At 38.4% G+C, this 7,988-nt stretch overlaps 1 protein-coding gene across 8 annotated transcripts in view; it reads right to left on the bottom strand.

Annotated features, from left to right (window-relative positions):
* ALMS1 (ALMS1 centrosome and basal body associated protein) overlaps positions 1-7,988 on the bottom strand; it is a 214,840-nt gene that overhangs the window by 13,936 nt on the left and 192,916 nt on the right. The window lies entirely within an intron of this gene.

Here is a 7,988-nt window from a genome sequence, read left to right as displayed (position 1 = left end):
GACATCAAGACTGGGTATGTTCACAGGATTTGAAAAAAAACTGAAGATGCTAGCCAAAGATTAGGCTGGTGGGTCTTCAGAATGAAATTCTAAAATTTTGATGAGAGACAGAGAGGGCTAGGAATGACTAAAGAGGGCGGGGAGCTGCAGAGGGTGCTCTCCAGTAGGATCAGACTTGGATACTTATACACGGGTAAATACAAAGAGCTGAAAGGCCACATGAGAAATCCCAAATGACTGGAGTACTGCAAAAATTATTAAAGAACACAAAAGGCCTTTATAATTATGTTCAGAGCAACTAGAGCAAAGAAGGGCAACTTCATGGGTTGAAGTTGATGGTGGAATGTTAGTGAAAGACAAGCTGATCAAAATGCAGTATAAAACAGTATTTCTTAAACTTGTTCATCACAACAATCTCCTGGGGGAATGGGTCCTAACCCAGAACAATGAGGTGGCGTCTCTAGGGGAGGGGTCTGGGCATTTATATTTTTTACAAATGCCAGGTACTTGTCTACTTAAGCAAGTTTGGTAAAGGTGAACTGAAGGCCAAGTTAGGAAAGGAAGCTGTGAATGTCTGCTCCCTGAACTAGATAAACTATATTCCAAGGCCCTTAGGAAATTGAAACAGTTTCTTTTAGAAACTTGAAACAGAAGAGCGATGTTAGATATCTGGGGACATTAAATGTTTTAACTGGGGACAAAAGTATTGCAAACTGGTAGATTTAACAATGATGACAGGTAAAATTCTAGAATGGATCACCAACCTAATAATTTGCAAGCATTTGGAGGTCAAAGAAAAGATTAGCACATTTCAGCTAGTGCTCAGGCAGGCAGGCAGAATGAGCCCTGCCAGGTTAGCCTTGTTTTTTCTAGTAGATATGGTCACTAACTGGTAAGCCAAAAGAATGTGTAGTCGAGTACAATTAGATGTCAATAAAACGACTTCTTGTGACAAGATGACAATAAAACACGCTTCTCGTGACATCTTTGAGGGCAAGATGGGAGTTATGTGGGTTAAATGATAAAATAAGTTGGTAGAACCATAACTGGTTGAACCATTTTTATCCAAATACTATTATTAACACAAAGAGGCCTTTAATGAGTATATTTCATGGATCCAACAGCAAGTATTTACTAAGTACCTATCGTGTCCAGTTACTTGGTTTGCTCTGGCTATTCCTTCTTAATATTTTATATATCAATGTCTTGGAGATATGGGAAACAGGTGATTTCTTGTACAATGCATATCTGGGAGGGCCTAAATGACCGTCAAGATCCAAAATAATACACAGGAATGATGCCAAATCAAAGAAGGGTAATTGTAAAGCCCCACACATTAGGCAGGAGGAATGGCAACACCTTTGACACAGTAAAAAAAGCTCTGTGTCTGGAGTCCGAAGACTTAAGCCAGTCTCAGACCCTCCCTTTACTAGCTCTGTCTCCTTGAGAACACTCTCTGTGCCAATGTCCCCAGCTCAGTAAGGGAGCACTTGCACCCTGGAAAGTACAGAAGTGTTAGAAAGAACAAATGATTTAGATTATAAACTGCAAAAAACTAACATAAAACTATGAGAGTACTGTGATGCTAAAAAACCCAAAATGTATGAGGATAGGAAGGGTGGTGAGGAAGATAGGCCAGACTGGCAATATATCATACCTTCTTTGCAGCTGTAAGAGGAGAAAGCACGTTAGGTACTGAAGGGACTGACTTTCAGGATAGATTTGTTAAATATAAAAAGCAAAGCTGCCAGGTTTGTGAGAAAAAGAAAACATATGCAGGTATTTGCTTTTTTATGGATAAAATACCTGTGAAAGAAAAGAACCCAGATTGGAAAAGAAGAAGTACAACTGTATTTATTTGCAAATGATATGATCTTGTCCATAGAAAATACTAAGGAATCCATAAAGAAGTATGAGAACTAGTAAGTTTAGCCGGATTGTGGATATAAAATCAAGAAGATAAAAAGAAAATCAATTTTTTTTTTTAAGATTTTATTTGAGAGAGAGAGAGAGGAGAGAGTGCATGTATGAGCAGGGGGTAGGGGCAGAGGGAGAAACAGACTCCCCACTGAGCATGGAGCCTGACGCAGGATCCTGAGATCATGACCTGAATCGAAAGCGAGAGTCAGACGCTTAACCAACTGAGCCACCCAGGTGTCCCCAAAAAATCAATTGTATTTCTATATTCTAGCAATAAACAATCTGAAAATAAAATTAGGGAAACAATTCCATTCACAACAGCATCAAAATAATGAAATATTTAGGAATAACTTTCACAACAGAAGTGCAAGGCTTGCACACTGAAAGCTACAAAACATTGGTGGGAGAAATTAGAGATCTAAATAAACACTGAGAATTCCACATATGTAATTTAAAAATGGGCTTAAGGGGAGCCTGGGTGGCTTAGTCGGTTAAACGCCCGACTCTTGATTTTGGCTCATGATGTCAGAGTCCTGGGATCGATCCCCATGTCAGGCTCTGTGCTGGGCCTGGAGCCTGCTTAAGATTTTCTCTCTCCGTCTCCCTCTGCCCCTACCCCCTGCTCCCTCTCTCTTAAAGAAAAAAAAAAAAAAAAAAGGATGAATTCTATGGTATGTAAATTATACTTCAACAAAGCTGTTTTAAAAATCTCTTTGAAGATGTGCAAGAACTAGCAACACTGAGTAGCTCTGGGAAGGAGAGCTATGTGCCTGGGGAACAGGAGTGGGAAGGACACTCTTTATCAAATACTCTTTTATACACTTAAAATTTTGTACCATGTGATTGAATTCCAGTTTAAGAGGTGAAAATAAAACAGAAACATATGGAAAAGAGTGCAGCTATAGAGGTTTCGTGGCTCTGGTGAGCTCAACAGAAGGCAAACATATGTTAGGCCAAAGAACTGTTCTAGCCACCGAAAGGAAGGTGATAAATCTGCTCTGTCAACATGCTCTCAGCATGCGAAGCACAACATGCTTAGTTCAGAGAGACAGGTTTAAAAACAAGATATCAGCAAACTTCATTGACCCAGGAAAGCTGCCAATTTACAGGAAAGGGGAGTAGAAAGCATGCCCTGCGAAAAATGGTTCGGAGTGAAGACCTGAGAGGAAACACTTCCAGGAAGGAAGCAGGAACCCAAGAGGAAGACTGGACCTATTTCCTGTGCATTTTGAAAGCAGAGCTGGGAACAGAGCCAGGGAGTGCAATGATCGCAGATTTTGGATCTCTAGAAGGTAAGACCTTTGATAATGGAGCCTGAGACACGTGAATGAGCTGCCCATGTGCAGTGAGGGAGTGGTGGAGCTCCCTGCAAGCAGAGGCTCAAGTGCCTCGTGGTGCAGATGCAGCAGAAATGATGGCCCCTTCCAAGCCTGAGTCTCCTGAACATCCCAAGGGTACAACCAGTCACGGTATGCACCACTGGGTGTGAAAAACACGTTTACATCTGATTCAAGAAGGAGCCTTGGTGTGTGTGTGTGTTTGTTTCTAGTTCAAATCTCTTTTGGATTAATTCCTGCCTATAAAAAGTCAAACATTTAAAAATAGAAAATATTCTAAAAATAAATTCCCTCACAATAAAATATATTTAATAGACCTCTAAGATGGTGAAGACCCAAAGGACAAAGACAAGTGTTTTCAAGGATGTGCAGAAGCTGGAGCCCTCACACACTGCTGGTGGGAATGCAAAATGGTGACAGTACTTTGGGTACCAGCGGGGCAGTTCCTCAAACGGTTAAATGTAGAGTTACCATATACTCCAGCATATATCTGCTCCCAGGCATATGACCAAAGAAATGAGAACATACATCCACACAAAACTTGTAATGAATGTTCCCAGCAGCCTTGTTAATAGCCCCAAAGTAGAAGAAATCCAAATGTCTGCTTACTGCTGAGTGGATGAACGATGTAATGGAGTATTATTTGGCAATAAAAAGGTATGAATACACTGCTACAAAGTGATGAACCTTGAAACTATTAAGTGAAAGAAGCCGGTCACAAGAGATCACACGTTGTAGGATTCCATGTATACAAAATGTCCAGAAGCAGCAAATTTATACAAACAGAAAGCAGGTTGGTGACCACAGTCAGGGGCTGGGCAGGGGTGGGAGGTTGGGAGAAATGTGGAGGGACTTTGCTAACGTGTACAGGATGTTTTTAGGAGGTGTGGAAAATGTTTTAAAATTAGATTGGGGTGATGATTGCACAAGTCTGTGAATAATACTAAAACCCACTAAACTGTACACTTTAAACAGGTGAATTTTATGGTACGTGAAAAACCTCAAAAATGCTGTAAAAATGTGTTTATTATGCAAACTGAAATAATGTAGGTTATGAAGCCTTATTTGGAGAACAAAGCTGATGTTCTATGGTCCTACGTTTCCTGTTAAGTAATACAAGAACAATGGAAGGGGACCAACAGTGTCATTTTCATATAATAAAGCGTGAACAATCCCAACAAAAACGTGGGCACTGGATGTTGTCGGTATGATGTAGCACTACCCACACTGTGACAGGGGTCAGTGCAAAGTGTCAGAATCATGCCATCAAACCGTGATGACAGCCACAGAGTCACAACAATCCTCACAGCACATAGGCCTCACGGTGTCTGACAATCTGTGCCGATGACCCACCGAGAGACAGCACATCGTTTTACTGAGTTCATTTATGGATGCTGTTGGTAAACCAGAACAGTCACTCTTCCTAGTCCACGGGAGAGTCTCAGGCATCTCCTCAGATGACCTCATCACCCTTTACCGCCTGAGTGTGAATCAGCTCACTCAGCCCTCTGCAATGAGGCTTACATGAAAAGATTTAAGTGACTGCACAGCAACTGACATTATCAGCCATCACGGTTTCAAGTTTTCTGTTGCAGATAAGTTTGGAAGAAGACACATGCTGGCTGACTGGCTGCCTGCTTCTGTTTTAAATTCTATTATTATGAGAGTAAACTCACCTGCTGATGCCTTATTCCACAATGGGAAAAGACAGAAAATAACTCCTACCATCTCAGAGATATATCAGGCTTTGTTAGTACTTTTTAGTTTAATTAAAATCGAGGTGAGACTCAATTTCCACATTTATTGATCAGAGATACCTTCAGATAGACCCCATCTCCCAAAAGCTTTTCAATTAAAAAATTACTTTTTTAGGTAGAAACTGAGCTTAGGAAAATATATCCAATATAGGAGAAAGGCCATCTTTCCTTACATGACCCTATATAGCTATTCTTCATATAGAAAATGTGTTATTGTTACATTCTGCCAGTCAGATGCCTGCTGGGAGATCCTTGTCTTTCAAAGGAATGGGTTTATGCTAGTTCATTTATAACCACTGAAGTTTAGGACCAGAGATACACATTGATAAGACAGTGGCAAAATAAGAACCACAGTCTATGGCACCAAAGGACAGTCTGTTCTTGTGAAGCGTTTTTAGATATATGCAGATCACGTGTCAATTGTAGTTTCAATAATAAAACTAACCAGTAAAGGGTGACAAGATCACAAACTGTCTAAAACACAAAATTTTGATATAGATTTTATGGACAGTATTCCTTTGATATAGATTAAAGCTTACAGAAGCAGGACTCAGGTGGTAACTGTTATTCACCTTTAAAGAATCAGAACTGGATATTTTTTTCTGCAAGTCTGGTAGACGAGAACTATGAAAAATCCTCCTCAGAACATTAAAAAGGCATTGTGTCTGCATAATAGGTCCTCAGAAAATTTCTTTTATTTTGTTAATCTTCCTTCAGATTGGAAGACTTATTTAAATTATTACCTTATTGAACTTGTTCAAATATACCATTTATTTAAGGCAATATATTTCCCCCTAAATATAGATTAGTCATATCCCACAAGTTTTGGATATGTGCCTTTACTGTCTTTAATGAAAAAAAAAAGTGTATTTTCAATTTTTAGTCCTTCTATAACCCAAAAGTTTAGAATGAGATTTTAAAAATTTTATCTACTTAATGAAAAAAAATTATAGTTGTTAAATTCCAACTTTATTGCATTGTGGTTAGAAAATATAAGCTTAGTTATATAAATCTTCCACTTTGGGGATTTGTCAACATTTTGCCTAAGTACGATTAATTTTTGTAAATATTCCATGGGCATTTGGAACAAGTGTGGATGTTGTGTTTTTGGAATGAAGTTTTATGTAGATATTTTAAGTCAATCTTATTAATATTGCTAGCAAATCTTCCATATCTTTTATCTGTTACATGTTAAAATCTGAAAAAATTATAGTAGATTCTTACTCTTGTACTTATCAATTCTATATTATAACTGCATCTGGATGAATGGAAAATGAATGCATTCTGGTTGAAAGCACAGCAGTAATTTTGTAAGTCTCTAAAAGACTCTTCCCTCCTTTTGACATTACAGTGGGGCTAGGGTAAATAGATTCTCAAGAAAAGTAACATTTAACTAAAAATGAAAAAATAAGGGGGGGTGGTACCTAGGTGGCACAGTGGGTTAAGTGTCTGACTCTTGATTTAGGCTCAGGTCATCTCAGGTCAGCCCCGTATGGGGCTCTGCACTGGGCATGGAGCCTGCTTAAGATTCTCTCTCCCTCTCCATCTGCACCCTGCCTCCCCCACTTGTGCACACATGTGCGTGCGCTCTCTCTCTCTCTCTCAAACCAACCAACCAACCAACCAACCAACCAACCAACCAACCCTTATAGAAATTTCTTTTTCTAATCTTCTGGCCAAACTAGAAATTATTGGCACAAAGTGGAAATTAGGAATTTCTATGCATTGCAGTTAGGATATGGACCGGAAAGCAATTTGGTACGAATGTAGGAAACTTATATAGCTTATGATCCAAGAATTCCACTTCTGGGTATATATGCCAAAGACAGTTTCACACAGATCCAATGCGGGGTATGGACAGGGGTGTGCACTCCCACTGTTTGTGGTGATGGGAGCTGACAGCAACCTGGGTGCCTATTACGAGGAAAGTACGTTGGTGAACTGGTAGATGCACTCAATGGAGTATTATGTGACGATCAGAAACCTGATTCTATACATACATCTAGCAACGTAGATAGATGTTAAAAACACAATGCTTACTGAAAATAAGAAAAAAACTGATATACCCTTTATATAAATTGAAAACACAGGCACACATACAGAACACACATTTTGTAAGAACTCTTGTAAGCCAAAAGATACTTACATAACAAGATGAGTTGCCTATGGAGAAATAGGAATGAGGATGCAATGTGGGGATAAAATTTTAAAGAGAGGCCATGAACCTAGGTGTACATTTAACTCAACCCTCAGCACCCAAAGTTAAAAAATTTTTTTTTTACTTTATCTAGGCATAGAAACTGTGTGTAATACTTTACTACTCCTATTCTTTCATACTGCTTCTAGAAGAATTTATTATGATTAGATTGGAGATACAAACAGGTATTTTAGGTAGAAACTAAAAAGCAGAAAAGCTTGAGAATCCCCCTTTCCAGCTCATAACATTCTGTGTTTGACCAGTCTGCATTACCTCACTTTTTTATTAATGTCAAACAAAAACAACTTTTATGGTATCTTATTAGAAAATACATGCTTCTTGTAAAAAAAAAAATCAAAAGACACAACCTTATCAAGGAAAAAAATTATAAACCCATAATTTTAAGATAATTAGTTAATATTTGTTCCAGTCATATACATAGATGTATATATAACATTTATTGTTTACATCTTGCTTTTTATCTCTTAACATATAATGACACTTATCTTTTGGGTTCCAAGATACTGCTTTTGACTTGTTTTTTTCCATATAAGAGTATGATTGTAATGACTGATACGAAATCAGCTTGTTTATAAAAATCTAAGAATCACTGGTAAACATTTACTAAACATTACTAAAACTCTCACTTTACTCTCACGGAGGCCTCTGTTTGGTAGTTTCATGTTTTTCATTTGCCCAGCTGCTGGAAACATGAGCAATTGAAGATAATGAGAGGTCAAAACCATAATTCATCTTCAGCTTTTACTCCATAAATAA

This window comes from Ursus americanus, chromosome 7 (assembly GCF_024610735.1).
Source record: "Ursus americanus isolate L20-20 chromosome 7, mUrsAme1.1.p, whole genome shotgun sequence".
Taxonomy (NCBI): domain Eukaryota; kingdom Metazoa; phylum Chordata; class Mammalia; order Carnivora; family Ursidae; genus Ursus; species Ursus americanus.
Note: the sequence above shows the minus strand (reverse complement) of the source record. Positions and strands in the feature narration are given on the sequence as shown.